Genomic DNA, 18,775 nt, shown 5'->3' on the forward strand with positions numbered 1-18,775 from the left:
GTCCGGTACAGTGCAGAGCTCCTCAGCTCAATCGAACCGCCAACCTCAGCCTCCCAGTGACTTGGATTAGAGGCACGCGCCACCGTACCCGGCGGAGTTCAACTGGAAGGAATTGAGTGACATCGCCGACAAAGCCCTGCCTTCATATCTGAGGCAAGTAAACAATCAAGATTTTAAAGAAAATGGATGTCTAGAGGGGATTTAGTTAGCCTAGTGCAGAGGTATAGGCTAACTTTTTCTCTTTAGAAAAGTGTTTCAGGTCATTTCTTGTCCAATTTAACTATAGCCTACATAGCAAACAAATACAATAAATAAAATGTCAACCTCAATTTGAACAGAAAAGATTAGGTACCGCTGTTTTGCCAAGGCTGCACTGTAACGTCTATTCACGGATGCAAACCCACTACTGAGCGGCACGGGGGCTTTGACCTGCTCCGTTCCCGACCTGGGCCCGTACACCCCTCCTTAGACGACCTGGTGGTCCAAGGCTCCCCCAGAACCACCATATCGATACCGAACTTAGCATGGACACCCGTTCAACATAGTCCGGTACAGTGCAGAGCTCCTCAGCTCAATCGAACCACCAACCTCAGCCTCCCAGTGACTTGGATTAGAGGCACGCGCCACCGTTACCCAGCGGAGTTCTACTGGAAGGAATTGAGTGACATCGCCGACACAGCCCTGCCGTCATATCTGAGGCAAGTAAACAATCTAGATTTTAAAGAAAATGGACGTCTAGAGGGGATTTAGTTAGCCTACTGCAGAGGTTTAGGCTAACTTTTTCTCTTTAGAAAAGTGTTTCAGGTCATTTCTTGTCCAATTTAACTATAGCCTACATAGCAAACAAATACAATAAATAAAATGTCAACCTCAATTTGAACAGAAAAGATTAGGTACCGCTGTTTTGCCAAGGCTGCACTGTAACGTCTATTCACGGATGCAAACCCACTACTGCGCGGCACGGGAGCTTTGACCTGCTCCGTTCCCGACCTGGGCCCGTACACCCCTCCTTAGACGACCTGGTGGTCGAAGGCTCCCCCAGAACCACCATATCGATACCGAACTTAGCATGGACACCCGTTCAACATAGTCCGGTACAGTGCAGAGCTCCTCAGCTCAATCGAACCGCCAACCTCAGCCTCCCAGTGACTTGGATTAGAGGCACGCGCCACCGTACCCGGCGGAGTTCAACTGGAAGGAATTGAGTGACATCGCCGACAAAGCCCTGCCGTCATATCTGAGGCAAGTAAACAATCAAGATTTTAAAGAAAATGGATGTCTAGAGGGGATTTAGTTAGCCTACTGCAGAGGTTTAGGCTAACTTTTTCTCTTTAGAAAAGTGTTTCAGGTCATTTCTTGTCCAATTTAACTAGAGCCTACATAGTAAACACATACAAGAAATAAAATGTCAACCTCAGCAGAAAAGATTGGGTACCGCTGTTTTGCCAAGGCTGCACTGTAACGTCTATTCACGGATGCAAACCCACTACTGAGCGGCACGGGGGCTTTGACCTGCTCCGTTCCCGACCTGGGCCCGTACACCCCTCCTTAGACGACCTGGTGGTCCAAGGCTCCCCCAGAACCACCATATCGATACCGAACTTAGCATGGACACCCGTTCAACATAGTCCGGTACAGTGCAGAGCTCCTCAGCTCAATCGAACCACCAACCTCAGCCTCCCAGTGACTTGGATTAGAGGCACGCGCCACCGCGCCCAGCGGAGTTCAACTGGAAGGAATTGAGTGACATCGCCGACACAGCCCTGCCGTCATATCTGAGGCAAGTAAACAATCTAGATTTTAAAGAAAATGGACGTCTAGAGGGGATTTAGTTAGCCTACTGCAGAGGTTTAGGCTAACTTTTTCTTTTTAGAAAAGTGTTTCAGGTCATTTCTTGTCCAATTTAACTAGAGCCTACATAGTAAACACATACAAGAAATAAAATGTCAACCTCAGCAGAAAAGATTGGGTACCGCTGTTTTGCCAAGGCTGCACTGTAACGTCTATTCACGGATGCAAACCCACTACTGAGCGGCACGGGGGCTTTGACCTGCTCCGTTCCCGACCTGGGCCCGTACACCCCTCCTTAGACGACCTGGTGGTCCAAGGCTCCCCCAGAACCACCATATCGATACCGAACTTAGCATGGACACCCGTTCAACATAGTCCGGTACAGTGCAGAGCTCCTCAGCTCAATCGAACCACCAACCTCAGCCTCCCAGTGACTTGGATTAGAGGCACGCGCCACCGCGCCCAGCGGAGTTCAACTGGAAGGAATTGAGTGACATCGCCGACACAGCCCTGCCGTCATATCTGAGGCAAGTAAACAATCTAGATTTTAAAGAAAATGGACGTCTAGAGGGGATTTAGTTAGCCTACTGCAGAGGTTTAGGCTAACTTTTTCTTTTTAGAAAAGTGTTTCAGGTCATTTCTTGTCCAATTTAACTATAGCCTACATAGCAAACAAATACAATAAATAAAATGTCAACCTCAATTTGAACAGAAAAGATACCGCTGTTTTGCCAAGGCTGCACTGTAACGTCTATTCACGGATGCAAACCCCCTACTGAGCGGCACGGGGGCTTTGACCTGCTCCGTTCCCGACCTGGGCCCGTACACCCCTCCTTAGACGACCTGGTGGTCCAAGGCTCCCCCAGAACCACCATATCGATACCGAACTTAGCATGGACACCCGTTCAACATAGTCCGGTACAGTGCAGAGCTCCTCAGCTCAATCGAACCGCCAACCTCAGCCTCCCAGTGACTTGGATTAGAGGCACGCGCCACCGTGCCCAGCAGAGTTCTTCTGGAAGGAATTGAGTGACATCGCCGACACAGCCCTGCCGTCATATCTGAGGCAAGTAAACAATCAAGATTTTAAAGAAAATGGACGTCTAGAGGGGATTTAGTTAGCCTAGTGCAGAGGTATAGGCAAACTTTTTCTCTTTAGAAAAGTGTTTCAGGTCATTTCTTGTCCAATTTAACTATAGCCTACATAGCAAACAAATACAATAAATAAAATGTCAACCTCAATTTGAACAGAAAAGATTAGGTACCGCTGTTTTGCCAAGGCTGCACTGTAACGTCTATTCACGGATGCAAACCCACTACTGAGCGGCACGGGAGCTTTGACCTGCTCCGTTCCCGACCTGGGCCCGTACACCCCTCCTTAGACGACCTGGTGGTCGAAGGCTCCCCCAGAACCACCATATCAATACCGAACTTAGCATGGACACCCGTTCAACATAGTCCGGTACAGTGCAGAGCTCATCAGCTCAATCGAACCACCAACCTCAGCCTCCCAGTGACTTGGATTAGAGGCACGCGCCACCGCGCCCAGCGGAGTTCTACTGGAAGGAATTGAGTGACATCGCCGACACAGCCCTGCCGTCATATCTGAGGCAAGTAAACAATCTAGATTTTAAAGAAAATGGACGTCTAGAGGGGATTTAGTTAGCCTACTGCAGAGGTTTAGGCTAACTTTTTTCTTTTTAGAAAAGTGTTTCAGGTCATTTCTTGTCCAATTTAACTATAGCCTACATAGCAAACAAATACAATAAATAAAATGTCAACCTCAATTTGAACAGAAAAGACTAGGTACCGCTGTTTTGCCAAGGCTGCACTGTAACGTCTATTCACGGATGCAAACCCCCTACTGAGCGGCACGGGGGCTTTGACCTGCTCCGTTCCCGACCTGGGCCCGTACACCCCTCCTTAGACGACCTGGTGGTCCAAGGCTCCCCCAGAACCACCATATCGATACCGAACTTAGCATGGACACCCGTTCAACATAGTCCGGTACAGTGCAGAGCTCCTCAGCTCAATCGAACCGCCAACCTCAGCCTCCCAGTGACTTGGATTAGAGGCACGCGCCACCGTGCCCAGCAGAGTTCTTCTGGAAGTAATTGAGTGACATCGCCGACACAGCCCTGCCGTCATATCTGAGGCAAGTAAACAATCAAGATTTTAAAGAAAATGGACGTCTAGAGGGGATTTAGTTAGCCTAGTGCAGAGGTATAGGCAAACTTTTTCTCTTTAGAAAAGTGTTTCAGGTCATTTCTTGTCCAATTTAACTATAGCCTACATAGCAAACAAATACAATAAATAAAATGTCAACCTCAATTTGAACAGAAAAGATTAGGTACCGCTGTTTTGCCAAGGCTGCACTGTAACGTCTATTCACGGATGCAAACCCACTACTGAGCGGCACGGGAGCTTTGACCTGCTCCGTTCCCGACCTGGGCCCGTACACCCCTCCTTAGACGACCTGGTGGTCCAAGGCTCCCCCAGAACCACCATATCGATACCGAACTTAGCATGGACACCCGTTCAACATAGTCCGGTACAGTACAGAGCTCCTCAGCTCAATCGAACCACCAACCTTAGCCTCCCAGTGACTTGGATTAGAGGCACCCGCCACCATGCCCAGCGGAGTTCTACTGGAAGGAATTGAGTGACATCGCCGACACAGCCCTGCCGTCATATCTGAGGCAAGTAAACAATCTAGATTTTAAAGAAAATGGACGTCTAGAGGGGATTTAGTTAGCCTACTGCAGAGGTTTAGGCTAACTTTTTCTCTTTAGAAAAGTGTTTCAGGTCATTTCTTGTCCAATTTAACTAGAGCCTACATAGTAAACACATACAAGAAATAAAATGTCAACCTCAGCAGAAAAGATTGGGTACCGCTGTTTTGCCAAGGCTGCACTGTAACGTCTATTCACGGATGCAAACCCACTACTGAGCGGCACGGGGGCTTTGACCTGCTCCGTTCCCGACCTGGGCCCGTACACCCCTCCTTAGACGACCTGGTGGTCCAAGGCTCCCCCAGAACCACCATATCGATACCGAACTTAGCATGGACACCCGTTCAACATAGTCCGGTACAGTGCAGAGCTCCTCAGCTCAATCGAACCACCAACCTCAGCCTCCCGGTGACTTGGATTAGAGGCACGCGCCACCTTACCCTGCGGAGTTCAACTGGAAGGAATTGAGTGACATCGCCGACACAGCCCTGCCTTCATATCTGAGGCAAGTAAACAATCAAGATTTTAAAGAAAATGGATGTCTAGAGGGGATTTATTTAGCCTAGTGCAGAGGTATAGGCTAACTTTTTCTCTTTAGAAAAGTGTTTCAGGTCATTTCTTGTCCAATTTAACTATAGCCTACATAGCAAACAAATACAATAAATAAAATGTCAACCTCAATTTGAACAGAAAAGATTAGGTACCGCTGTTTTGCCAAGGCTGCACTGTAACGTCTATTCACGGATGCAAACCCACTACTGAGCGGCACGGGAGCTTTGACCTGCTCCGTTCCCGACCTGGGCCCGTACACCCCTCCTTAGACGACCTGGTGGTCGAAGGCTCCCCCAGAACCACCATATCGATACCGAACTTAGCATGGACACCCGTTCAACATAGTCCGGTACAGTGCAGAGCTCCTCAGCTCAATCGAACCACCAACCTCAGCCTCCCAGTGACTTGGATTAGAGGCACGCGCCACCGTACCCGGCGGAGTTCAACTGGAAGGAATTGAGTGACATCGCCGACAAAGCCCTGCCGTCATATCTGAGGCAAGTAAACAATCAAGATTTTAAAGAAAATGGATGTCTAGAGGGGATTTAGTTAGCCTACTGCAGAGGTTTAGGCTAACTTTTTCTCTTTAGAAAAGTGTTTCAGGTCATTTCTTGTCCAATTTAACTAGAGCCTACATAGTAAACACATACAAGAAATAAAATGTCAACCTCAGCAGAAAAGATTGGGTACCGCTGTTTTGCCAAGGCTGCACTGTAACGTCTATTCACGGATGCAAACCCACTACTGAGCGGCACGGGGGCTTTGACCTGCTCCGTTCCCGACCTGGGCCCGTACACCCCTCCTTAGACGACCTGGTGGTCCAAGGCTCCCCCAGAACCACCATATCGATACCGAACTTAGCATGGACACCCGTTCAACATAGTCCGGTACAGTGCAGAGCTCCTCAGCTCAATCGAACCACCAACCTCAGCCTCCCAGTGACTTGGATTAGAGGCACGCGCCACCGCGCCCAGCGGAGTTCAACTGGAAGGAATTGAGTGACATCGCCGACACAGCCCTGCCGTCATATCTGAGGCAAGTAAACAATCTAGATTTTAAAGAAAATGGACGTCTAGAGGGGATTTAGTTAGCCTACTGCAGAGGTTTAGGCTAACTTTTTCTTTTTAGAAAAGTGTTTCAGGTCATTTCTTGTCCAATTTAACTAGAGCCTACATAGTAAACACATACAAGAAATAAAATGTCAACCTCAGCAGAAAAGATTGGGTACCGCTGTTTTGCCAAGGCTGCACTGTAACGTCTATTCACGGATGCAAACCCACTACTGAGCGGCACGGGGGCTTTGACCTGCTCCGTTCCCGACCTGGGCCCGTACACCCCTCCTTAGACGACCTGGTGGTCCAAGGCTCCCCCAGAACCACCATATCGATACCGAACTTAGCATGGACACCCGTTCAACATAGTCCGGTACAGTGCAGAGCTCCTCAGCTCAATCGAACCACCAACCTCAGCCTCCCAGTGACTTGGATTAGAGGCACGCGCCACCGCGCCCAGCGGAGTTCAACTGGAAGGAATTGAGTGACATCGCCGACACAGCCCTGCCGTCATATCTGAGGCAAGTAAACAATCTAGATTTTAAAGAAAATGGACGTCTAGAGGGGATTTAGTTAGCCTACTGCAGAGGTTTAGGCTAACTTTTTCTTTTTAGAAAAGTGTTTCAGGTCATTTCTTGTCCAATTTAACTATAGCCTACATAGCAAACAAATACAATAAATAAAATGTCAACCTCAATTTGAACAGAAAAGATACCGCTGTTTTGCCAAGGCTGCACTGTAACGTCTATTCACGGATGCAAACCCCCTACTGAGCGGCACGGGGGCTTTGACCTGCTCCGTTCCCGACCTGGGCCCGTACACCCCTCCTTAGACGACCTGGTGGTCCAAGGCTCCCCCAGAACCACCATATCGATACCGAACTTAGCATGGACACCCGTTCAACATAGTCCGGTACAGTGCAGAGCTCCTCAGCTCAATCGAACCGCCAACCTCAGCCTCCCAGTGACTTGGATTAGAGGCACGCGCCACCGTGCCCAGCAGAGTTCTTCTGGAAGGAATTGAGTGACATCGCCGACACAGCCCTGCCGTCATATCTGAGGCAAGTAAACAATCAAGATTTTAAAGAAAATGGACGTCTAGAGGGGATTTAGTTAGCCTAGTGCAGAGGTATAGGCAAACTTTTTCTCTTTAGAAAAGTGTTTCAGGTCATTTCTTGTCCAATTTAACTATAGCCTACATAGCAAACAAATACAATAAATAAAATGTCAACCTCAATTTGAACAGAAAAGATTAGGTACCGCTGTTTTGCCAAGGCTGCACTGTAACGTCTATTCACGGATGCAAACCCACTACTGAGCGGCACGGGAGCTTTGACCTGCTCCGTTCCCGACCTGGGCCCGTACACCCCTCCTTAGACGACCTGGTGGTCGAAGGCTCCCCCAGAACCACCATATCAATACCGAACTTAGCATGGACACCCGTTCAACATAGTCCGGTACAGTGCAGAGCTCATCAGCTCAATCGAACCACCAACCTCAGCCTCCCAGTGACTTGGATTAGAGGCACGCGCCACCGCGCCCAGCGGATTTCTACTGGAAGGAATTGAGTGACATCGCCGACACAGCCCTGCCGTCATATCTGAGGCAAGTAAACAATCTAGATTTTAAAGAAAATGGACGTCTAGAGGGGATTTAGTTAGCCTACTGCAGAGGTTTAGGCTAACTTTTTTCTTTTTAGAAAAGTGTTTCAGGTCATTTCTTGTCCAATTTAACTATAGCCTACATAGCAAACAAATACAATAAATAAAATGTCAACCTCAATTTGAACAGAAAAGACTAGGTACCGCTGTTTTGCCAAGGCTGCACTGTAACGTCTATTCACGGATGCAAACCCCCTACTGAGCGGCACGGGGGCTTTGACCTGCTCCGTTCCCGACCTGGGCCCGTACACCCCTCCTTAGACGACCTGGTGGTCCAAGGCTCCCCCAGAACCACCATATCGATACCGAACTTAGCATGGACACCCGTTCAACATAGTCCGGTACAGTGCAGAGCTCCTCAGCTCAATCGAACCGCCAACCTCAGCCTCCCAGTGACTTGGATTAGAGGCACGCGCCACCGTGCCCAGCAGAGTTCTTCTGGAAGTAATTGAGTGACATCGCCGACACAGCCCTGCCGTCATATCTGAGGCAAGTAAACAATCAAGATTTTAAAGAAAATGGACGTCTAGAGGGGATTTAGTTAGCCTAGTGCAGAGGTATAGGCAAACTTTTTCTCTTTAGAAAAGTGTTTCAGGTCATTTCTTGTCCAATTTAACTATAGCCTACATAGCAAACAAATACAATAAATAAAATGTCAACCTCAATTTGAACAGAAAAGATTAGGTACCGCTGTTTTGCCAAGGCTGCACTGTAACGTCTATTCACGGATGCAAACCCACTACTGAGCGGCACGGGAGCTTTGACCTGCTCCGTTCCCGACCTGGGCCCGTACACCCCTCCTTAGACGACCTGGTGGTCCAAGGCTCCCCCAGAACCACCATATCGATACCGAACTTAGCATGGACACCCGTTCAACATAGTCCGGTACAGTACAGAGCTCCTCAGCTCAATCGAACCACCAACCTTAGCCTCCCAGTGACTTGGATTAGAGGCACCCGCCACCATGCCCAGCGGAGTTCTACTGGAAGGAATTGAGTGACATCGCCGACACAGCCCTGCCGTCATATCTGAGGCAAGTAAACAATCTAGATTTTAAAGAAAATGGACGTCTAGAGGGGATTTAGTTAGCCTACTGCAGAGGTTTAGGCTAACTTTTTCTCTTTAGAAAAGTGTTTCAGGTCATTTCTTGTCCAATTTAACTAGAGCCTACATAGTAAACACATACAAGAAATAAAATGTCAACCTCAGCAGAAAAGATTGGGTACCGCTGTTTTGCCAAGGCTGCACTGTAACGTCTATTCACGGATGCAAACCCACTACTGAGCGGCACGGGGGCTTTGACCTGCTCCGTTCCCGACCTGGGCCCGTACACCCCTCCTTAGACGACCTGGTGGTCCAAGGCTCCCCCAGAACCACCATATCGATACCGAACTTAGCATGGACACCCGTTCAACATAGTCCGGTAGAGTGCAGAGCTCCTCAGCTCAATCGAACCGCCAACCTCAGCCTCCCGGTGACTTGGATTAGAGGCACGCGCCACCTTACCCTGCGGAGTTCAACTGGAAGGAATTGAGTGACATCGCCGACACAGCCCTGCCTTCATATCTGAGGCAAGTAAACAATCAAGATTTTAAAGAAAATGGATGTCTAGAGGGGATTTATTTAGCCTAGTGCAGAGGTATAGGCTAACTTTTTCTCTTTAGAAAAGTGTTTCAGGTCATTTCTTGTCCAATTTAACTATAGCCTACATAGCAAACAAATACAATAAATAAAATGTCAACCTCAATTTGAACAGAAAAGATTAGGTACCGCTGTTTTGCCAAGGCTGCACTGTAACGTCTATTCACGGATGCAAACCCACTACTGAGCGGCACGGGAGCTTTGACCTGCTCCGTTCCCGACCTGGGCCCGTACACCCCTCCTTAGACGACCTGGTGGTCGAAGGCTCCCCCAGAACCACCATATCGATACCGAACTTAGCATGGACACCCGTTCAACATAGTCCGGTACAGTGCAGAGCTCCTCAGCTCAATCGAACCGCCAACCTCAGCCTCCCAGTGACTTGGATTAGAGGCACGCGCCACCGTACCCGGCGGAGTTCAACTGGAAGGAATTGAGTGACATCGCCGACAAAGCCCTGCCGTCATATCTGAGGCAAGTAAACAATCAAGATTTTAAAGAAAATGGATGTCTAGAGGGGATTTAGTTAGCCTACTGCAGAGGTTTAGGCTAACTTTTTCTCTTTAGAAAAGTGTTTCAGGTCATTTCTTGTCCAATTTAACTAGAGCCTACATAGTAAACACATACAAGAAATAAAATGTCAACCTCAGCAGAAAAGATTGGGTACCGCTGTTTTGCCAAGGCTGCACTGTAACGTCTATTCACGGATGCAAACCCACTACTGAGCGGCACGGGGGCTTTGACCTGCTCCGTTCCCGACCTGGGCCCGTACACCCCTCCTTAGACGACCTGGTGGTCCAAGGCTCCCCCAGAACCACCATATCGATACCGAACTTAGCATGGACACCCGTTCAACATAGTCCGGTACAGTGCAGAGCTCCTCAGCTCAATCGAACCACCAACCTCAGCCTCCCAGTGACTTGGATTAGAGGCACGCGCCACCGCGCCCAGCGGAGTTCAACTGGAAGGAATTGAGTGACATCGCCGACACAGCCCTGCCGTCATATCTGAGGCAAGTAAACAATCTAGATTTTAAAGAAAATGGACGTCTAGAGGGGATTTAGTTAGCCTACTGCAGAGGTTTAGGCTAACTTTTTCTTTTTAGAAAAGTGTTTCAGGTCATTTCTTGTCCAATTTAACTAGAGCCTACATAGTAAACACATACAAGAAATAAAATGTCAACCTCAGCAGAAAAGATTGGGTACCGCTGTTTTGCCAAGGCTGCACTGTAACGTCTATTCACGGATGCAAACCCACTACTGAGCGGCACGGGGGCTTTGACCTGCTCCGTTCCCGACCTGGGCCCGTACACCCCTCCTTAGACGACCTGGTGGTCCAAGGCTCCCCCAGAACCACCATATCGATACCGAACTTAGCATGGACACCCGTTCAACATAATCCGGTACAGTGCAGAGCTCCTCAGCTCAATCGAACCACCAACCTCAGCCTCCCAGTGACTTGGATTAGAGGCACGCGCCACCGCGCCCAGCGGAGTTCAACTGGAAGGAATTGAGTGACATCGCCGACACAGCCCTGCCGTCATATCTGAGGCAAGTAAACAATCTAGATTTTAAAGAAAATGGACGTCTAGAGGGGATTTAGTTAGCCTACTGCAGAGGTTTAGGCTAACTTTTTCTTTTTAGAAAAGTGTTTCAGGTCATTTCTTGTCCAATTTAACTATAGCCTACATAGCAAACAAATACAATAAATAAAATGTCAACCTCAATTTGAACAGAAAAGATACCGCTGTTTTGCCAAGGCTGCACTGTAACGTCTATTCACGGATGCAAACCCCCTACTGAGCGGCACGGGGGCTTTGACCTGCTCCGTTCCCGACCTGGGCCCGTACACCCCTCCTTAGACGACCTGGTGGTCCAAGGCTCCCCCAGAACCACCATATCGATACCGAACTTAGCATGGACACCCGTTCAACATAGTCCGGTACAGTGCAGAGCTCCTCAGCTCAATCGAACCGCCAACCTCAGCCTCCCAGTGACTTGGATTAGAGGCACGCGCCACCGTGCCCAGCAGAGTTCTTCTGGAAGGAATTGAGTGACATCGCCGACACAGCCCTGCCGTCATATCTGAGGCAAGTAAACAATCAAGATTTTAAAGAAAATGGACGTCTAGAGGGGATTTAGTTAGCCTAGTGCAGAGGTATAGGCAAACTTTTTCTCTTTAGAAAAGTGTTTCAGGTCATTTCTTGTCCAATTTAACTATAGCCTACATAGCAAACAAATACAATAAATAAAATGTCAACCTCAATTTGAACAGAAAAGATTAGGTAACGCTGTTTTGCCAAGGCTGCACTGTAACGTCTATTCACGGATGCAAACCCACTACTGAGCGGCACGGGAGCTTTGACCTGCTCCGTTCCCGACCTGGGCCCGTACACCCCTCCTTAGACGACCTGGTGGTCGAAGGCTCCCCCAGAACCACCATATCAATACCGAACTTAGCATGGACACCCGTTCAACATAGTCCGGTACAGTGCAGAGCTCATCAGCTCAATCGAACCACCAACCTCAGCCTCCCAGTGACTTGGATTAGAGGCACGCGCCACCGCGCCCAGCGGAGTTCTACTGGAAGGAATTGAGTGACATCGCCGACACAGCCCTGCCGTCATATCTGAGGCAAGTAAACAATCTAGATTTTAAAGAAAATGGACGTCTAGAGGGGATTTAGTTAGCCTACTGCAGAGGTTTAGGCTAACTTTTTTCTTTTTAGAAAAGTGTTTCAGGTCATTTCTTGTCCAATTTAACTATAGCCTACATAGCAAACAAATACAATAAATAAAATGTCAACCTCAATTTGAACAGAAAAGACTAGGTACCGCTGTTTTGCCAAGGCTGCACTGTAACGTCTATTCACGGATGCAAACCCCCTACTGAGCGGCACGGGGGCTTTGACCTGCTCCGTTCCCGACCTGGGCCCGTACACCCCTCCTTAGACGACCTGGTGGTCCAAGGCTCCCCCAGAACCACCATATCGATACCGAACTTAGCATGGACACCCGTTCAACATAGTCCGGTACAGTGCAGAGCTCCTCAGCTCAATCGAACCGCCAACCTCAGCCTCCCAGTGACTTGGATTAGAGGCACGCGCCACCGTGCCCAGCAGAGTTCTTCTGGAAGTAATTGAGTGACATCGCCGACACAGCCCTGCCGTCATATCTGAGGCAAGTAAACAATCAAGATTTTAAAGAAAATGGACGTCTAGAGGGGATTTAGTTAGCCTAGTGCAGAGGTATAGGCAAACTTTTTCTCTTTAGAAAAGTGTTTCAGGTCATTTCTTGTCCAATTTAACTATAGCCTACATAGCAAACAAATACAATAAATAAAATGTCAACCTCAATTTGAACAGAAAAGATTAGGTACCGCTGTTTTGCCAAGGCTGCACTGTAACGTCTATTCACGGATGCAAACCCACTACTGAGCGGCACGGGAGCTTTGACCTGCTCCGTTCCCGACCTGGGCCCGTACACCCCTCCTTAGACGACCTGGTGGTCCAAGGCTCCCCCAGAACCACCATATCGATACCGAACTTAGCATGGACACCCGTTCAACATAGTCCGGTACAGTACAGAGCTCCTCAGCTCAATCGAACCACCAACCTTAGCCTCCCAGTGACTTGGATTAGAGGCACCCGCCACCATGCCCAGCGGAGTTCTACTGGAAGGAATTGAGTGACATCGCCGACACAGCCCTGCCGTCATATCTGAGGCAAGTAAACAATCTAGATTTTAAAGAAAATGGACGTCTAGAGGGGATTTAGTTAGCCTACTGCAGAGGTTTAGGCTAACTTTTTCTCTTTAGAAAAGTGTTTCAGGTCATTTCTTGTCCAATTTAACTAGAGCCTACATAGTAAACACATACAAGAAATAAAATGTCAACCTCAGCAGAAAAGATTGGGTACCGCTGTTTTGCCAAGGCTGCACTGTAACGTCTATTCACGGATGCAAACCCACTACTGAGCGGCACGGGGGCTTTGACCTGCTCCGTTCCCGACCTGGGCCCGTACACCCCTCCTTAGACGACCTGGTGGTCCAAGGCTCCCCCAGAACCACCATATCGATACCGAACTTAGCATGGACACCCGTTCAACATAGTCCGGTACAGTGCAGAGCTCCTCAGCTCAATCGAACCACCAACCTCAGCCTCCCAGTGACTTGGATTAGAGGCACACGCCACCGTGCCCAGCGGAGTTCTACTGGAAGGAATTGAGTGACATCGCCGACACAGCCCTGCCGTCATATCTGAGGCAAGTAAACAATCTAGATTTTAAAGAAAATGGACGTCTAGAGGGGATTTAGTTAGCCTACTGCAGAGGTTTAGGCTAACTTTTTCTCTTTAGAAAAGTGTTTCAGGTCATTTCTTGTCCAATTTAACTAGAGCCTACATAGTAAACACATACAAGAAATAAAATGTCAACCTCAGCAGAAAAGATTGGGTACCGCTGTTTTGCCAAGGCTGCACTGTAACGTCTATTCACGGATGCAAACCCACTACTGAGCGGCACGGGGGCTTTGACCTGCTCCGTTCCCGACGTGGGCCCGTACACCCCTCCTTAGACGACCTGGTGGTCCAAGGCTCCCCCAGAACCACCATATCGATACCGAACTTAGCATGGACACCCGTTCAACATAGTCCGGTAGAGTGCAGAGCTCCTCAGCTCAATCGAACCTCCAACCTCAGCCTCCCGGTGACTTGGATTAGAGGCACGCGCCACCTTACCCTGCGGAGTTCAACTGGAAGGAATTGAGTGACATCGCCGACACAGCCCTGCCGTCATATCTGAGGCAAGTAAACAATCAAGATTTTAAAGAAAATGGACGTCTAGAGGGGATTTAGTTAGCCTACTGCAGAGGTTTAGGCTAACTTTTTCTTTTTAGAAAAGTGTTTCAGGTCATTTCTTGTCCAATTTAACTATAGCCTACATAGCAAACAAATACAATAAATAAAATGTCAACCTCAATTTGAACAGAAAAGATACCGCTGTTTTGCCAAGGCTGCACTGTAACGTCTATTCACGGATGCAAACCCACTACTGAGCGGCACGGGGGCTTTGACCTGCTCCGTTCCCGACCTGGGCCCGTACACCCCTCCTTAGACGACCTGGTGGTCCAAGGCTCCCCCAGAACCACCATATCGATACCGAACTTAGCATGGACACCCGTTCAACATAGTCCGGTACAGTGCAGAGCTCCTCAGCTCAATCGAACCGCCAACCTCAGCCTCCCAGTGACTTGGATTAGAGGCACGCGCCACCGTGCCCAGCAGAGTTCTTCTGGAAGGAATTGAGTGACATCGCCGACACAGCCCTGCCGTCATATCTGAGGCAAGTAAACAATCAAGATTTTAAAGAAAATGGACGTCTAGAGGGGATTTAGTTAGCCTAGTGCAGAGGTATAGGCAAACTTTTTCTCTTTAGAAAAGTGTTTCAGGTCATTTCTTGTCCAATTTAACTATAGCCTACATAGCAAACAAATACAATAAATAAAATGTCAACCTCAATTTGAACAGAAAAGATTAGGTACCGCTGTTTTGCCAAGGCTGCACTGTAACGTCTATTCACGGATGCAAACCCACTACTGAGCGGCACGGGAGCTTTGACCTGCTCCGTTCCCGACCTGGGCCCGTACACCCCTCCTTAGACGACCTGGTGGTCGAAGGCTCCCCCAGAACCACCATATCAATACCGAACTTAGCATGGACACCCGTTCAACATAGTCCGGTACAGTGCAGAGCTCATCAGCTCAATCGAACCACCAACCTCAGCCTCCCAGTGACTTGGATTAGAGGCACGCGCCACCGCGCCCAGCGGAGTTCTACTGGAAGGAATTGAGTGACATCGCCGACACAGCCCTGCCGTCATATCTGAGGCAAGTAAACAATCTAGATTTTAAAGAAAATGGACGTCTAGAGGGGATTTAGTTAGCCTACTGCAGAGGTTTAGGCTAACTTTTTTCTTTTTAGAAAAGTGTTTCAGGTCATTTCTTGTCCAATTTAACTATAGCCTACATAGCAAACAAATACAATAAATAAAATGTCAACCTCAATTTGAACAGAAAAGACTAGGTACCGCTGTTTTGCCAAGGCTGCACTGTAACGTCTATTCACGGATGCAAACCCCCTACTGAGCGGCACGGGGGCTTTGACCTGCTCCGTTCCCGACCTGGGCCCGTACACCCCTCCTTAGACGACCTGGTGGTCCAAGGCTCCCCCAGAACCACCATATCGATACCGAACTTAGCATGGACACCCGTTCAACATAGTCCGGTACAGTGCAGAGCTCCTCAGCTCAATCGAACCGCCAACCTCAGCCTCCCAGTGACTTGGATTAGAGGCACGCGCCACCGTGCCCAGCAGAGTTCTTCTGGAAGTAATTGAGTGACATCGCCGACACAGCCCTGCCGTCATATCTGAGGCAAGTAAACAATCAAGATTTTAAAGAAAATGGACGTCTAGAGGGGATTTAGTTAGCCTAGTGCAGAGGTATAGGCAAACTTTTTCTCTTTAGAAAAGTGTTTCAGGTCATTTCTTGTCCAATTTAACTATAGCCTACATAGCAAACAAATACAATAAATAAAATGTCAACCTCAATTTGAACAGAAAAGATTAGGTACCGCTGTTTTGCCAAGGCTGCACTGTAACGTCTATTCACGGATGCAAACCCACTACTGAGCGGCACGGGAGCTTTGACCTGCTCCGTTCCCGACCTGGGCCCGTACACCCCTCCTTAGACGACCTGGTGGTCCAAGGCTCCCCCAGAACCACCATATCGATACCGAACTTAGCATGGACACCCGTTCAACATAGTCCGGTACAGTACAGAGCTCCTCAGCTCAATCGAACCACCAACCTTAGCCTCCCAGTGACTTGGATTAGAGGCACCCGCCACCATGCCCAGCGGAGTTCTACTGGAAGGAATTGAGTGACATCGCCGACACAGCCCTGCCGTCATATCTGAGGCAAGTAAACAATCTAGATTTTAAAGAAAATGGACGTCTAGAGGGGATTTAGTTAGCCTACTGCAGAGGTTTAGGCTAACTTTTTCTCTTTAGAAAAGTGTTTCAGGTCATTTCTTGTCCAATTTAACTAGAGCCTACATAGTAAACACATACAAGAAATAAAATGTCAACCTCAGCAGAAAAGATTGGGTACCGCTGTTTTGCCAAGGCTGCACTGTAACGTCTATTCACGGATGCAAACCCACTACTGAGCGCACGGGGGCTTTGACCTGCTCCGTTCCCGACCTGGGCCCGTACACCCCTCCTTAGACGACCTGGTGGTCCAAGGCTCCCCCAGAACCACCATATCGATACCGAACTTAGCATGGACACCCGTTCAACATAGTCCGGTACAGTGCAGAGCTCCTCAGCTCAATCGAACCACCAACCTCAGCCTCCCAGTGACTTGGATTAGAGGCACACGCCACCGTGCCCAGCGGAGTTCTACTGGAAGGAATTGAGTGACATCGCCGACACAGCCCTGCCGTCATATCTGAGGCAAGTAAACAATCTAGATTTTAAAGAAAATGGACGTCTAGAGGGGATTTAGTTAGCCTACTGCAGAGGTTTAGGCTAACTTTTTCTCTTTAGAAAAGTGTTTCAGGTCATTTCTTGTCCAATTTAACTAGAGCCTACATAGTAAACACATACAAGAAATAAAATGTCAACCTCAGCAGAAAAGATTGGGTACCGCTGTTTTGCCAAGGCTGCACTGTAACGTCTATTCACGGATGCAAACCCACTACTGAGCGGCACGGGGGCTTTGACCTGCTCCGTTCCCGACGTGGGCCCGTACACCCCTCCTTAGACGACCTGGTGGTCCAAGGCTCCCCCAGAACCACCATATCGATACCGAACTTAGCATGGACACCCGTTCAACATAGTCCGGTAGAGTGCAGAGCTCCTCAGCTCAATCGAACCTCCAACCTCAGCCTCCCGGTGACTTGGATTAGAGGCACGCGCCACCTTACCCTGCGGAGTTCAACTGGAAGGAATTGAGTGACATCGCCGACACAGCCCTGCCTTCATATCTGAGGCAAGTAAACAATCAAGATTTTAAAGAAAATGGATGTCTAGAGGGGATTTATTTAGCCTAGTGCAGAGGTATAGGCTAACTTTTTCTCTTTAGAAAAGTGTTTCAGGTCATTTCTTGTCCAATTTAACTATAGCCTACATAGCAAACAAATACAATAAATAAAATGTCAACCTCAATTTGAACAGAAAAGATTAGGTACCGCTGTTTTGCCAAGGCTGCACTGTAACGTCTATTCACGGATGCAAACCCACTACTGAGCGGCACGGGAGCTTTGACCTGCTCCGTTCCCGACCTGGGCCCGTACACCCCTCCTTAGACGACCTGGTGGTCGAAGGCTCCCCCAGAACCACCATATCGATACCGAACTTAGCATGGACACCCGTTCAACATAGTCCGGTACAGTGCAGAGCTCCTCAGCTCAATCGAACCACCAACCTCAGCCTCCCAGTGACTTGGATTAGAGGCACGCGCCACCGCGCCCAGCGGAGTTCAACTGGAAGGAATTGAGTGACATCGCCGACACAGCCCTGCCGTCATATCTGAGGCAAGTAAACAATCTAGATTTTAAAGAAAATGGACGTCTAGAGGTGATTTAGTTAGCCTACTGCAGAGGTTTAGGCTAACTTTTTCTTTTTAGAAAAGTGTTTCAGGTCATTTCTTGTCCAATTTAACTATAGCCTACATAGTAAACGCATACAAGAAATAAAATGTCAACCTCAACAGAAAAGATTAGGTACCGCTGTTTTGCCAAGGCTGCACTGTAACGTCTATTCACAGATGCAAACCCACTACTGAGCGGCACGGGGGCTTTGACCTGCTCCGTTCCCGACCTGGGCCCGTACACCCATCCTTAGACGACCTGGTGGTCCAAGGCTCCCCCAGAACCACCATATCGATACCGAACTTAGCATGGACACCCGTTCAACATAGTCCGGTACAGTGCAGAGCTCCTCAGCTCAATCGAACCACCAACCTCAGCCTCCCAGTGACTTGGATTAGAGGCACGCGCCACCGTGCCCAGCGGAGTTCTACTGGAAGGAATTGAGTGACATCGCCGACACAGCCCTGCCGTCATATCTGAGGCAAGTAAACAATCTAGATTTTAAAGAAAATGGACGTCTAGAGGGGATTTATTTAGCCTACTGCAGAGGTTTAGGCTAACTTTTTCTTTTTAGAAAAGTGTTTCAGGTCATTTCTTGTCCAATTTAACTAGAGCCTACATAGTAAACGCATACAAGAAATAAAATGTCAACCTGAACAGAAAAGATTAGGTACCGCAGTTTTGCCAAGGCTGCACTGTAA

Source organism: Gadus morhua, chromosome 21, assembly GCF_902167405.1.
Source record: "Gadus morhua chromosome 21, gadMor3.0, whole genome shotgun sequence".
NCBI classification, from domain to species: Eukaryota; Metazoa; Chordata; class Actinopteri; order Gadiformes; family Gadidae; genus Gadus; species Gadus morhua.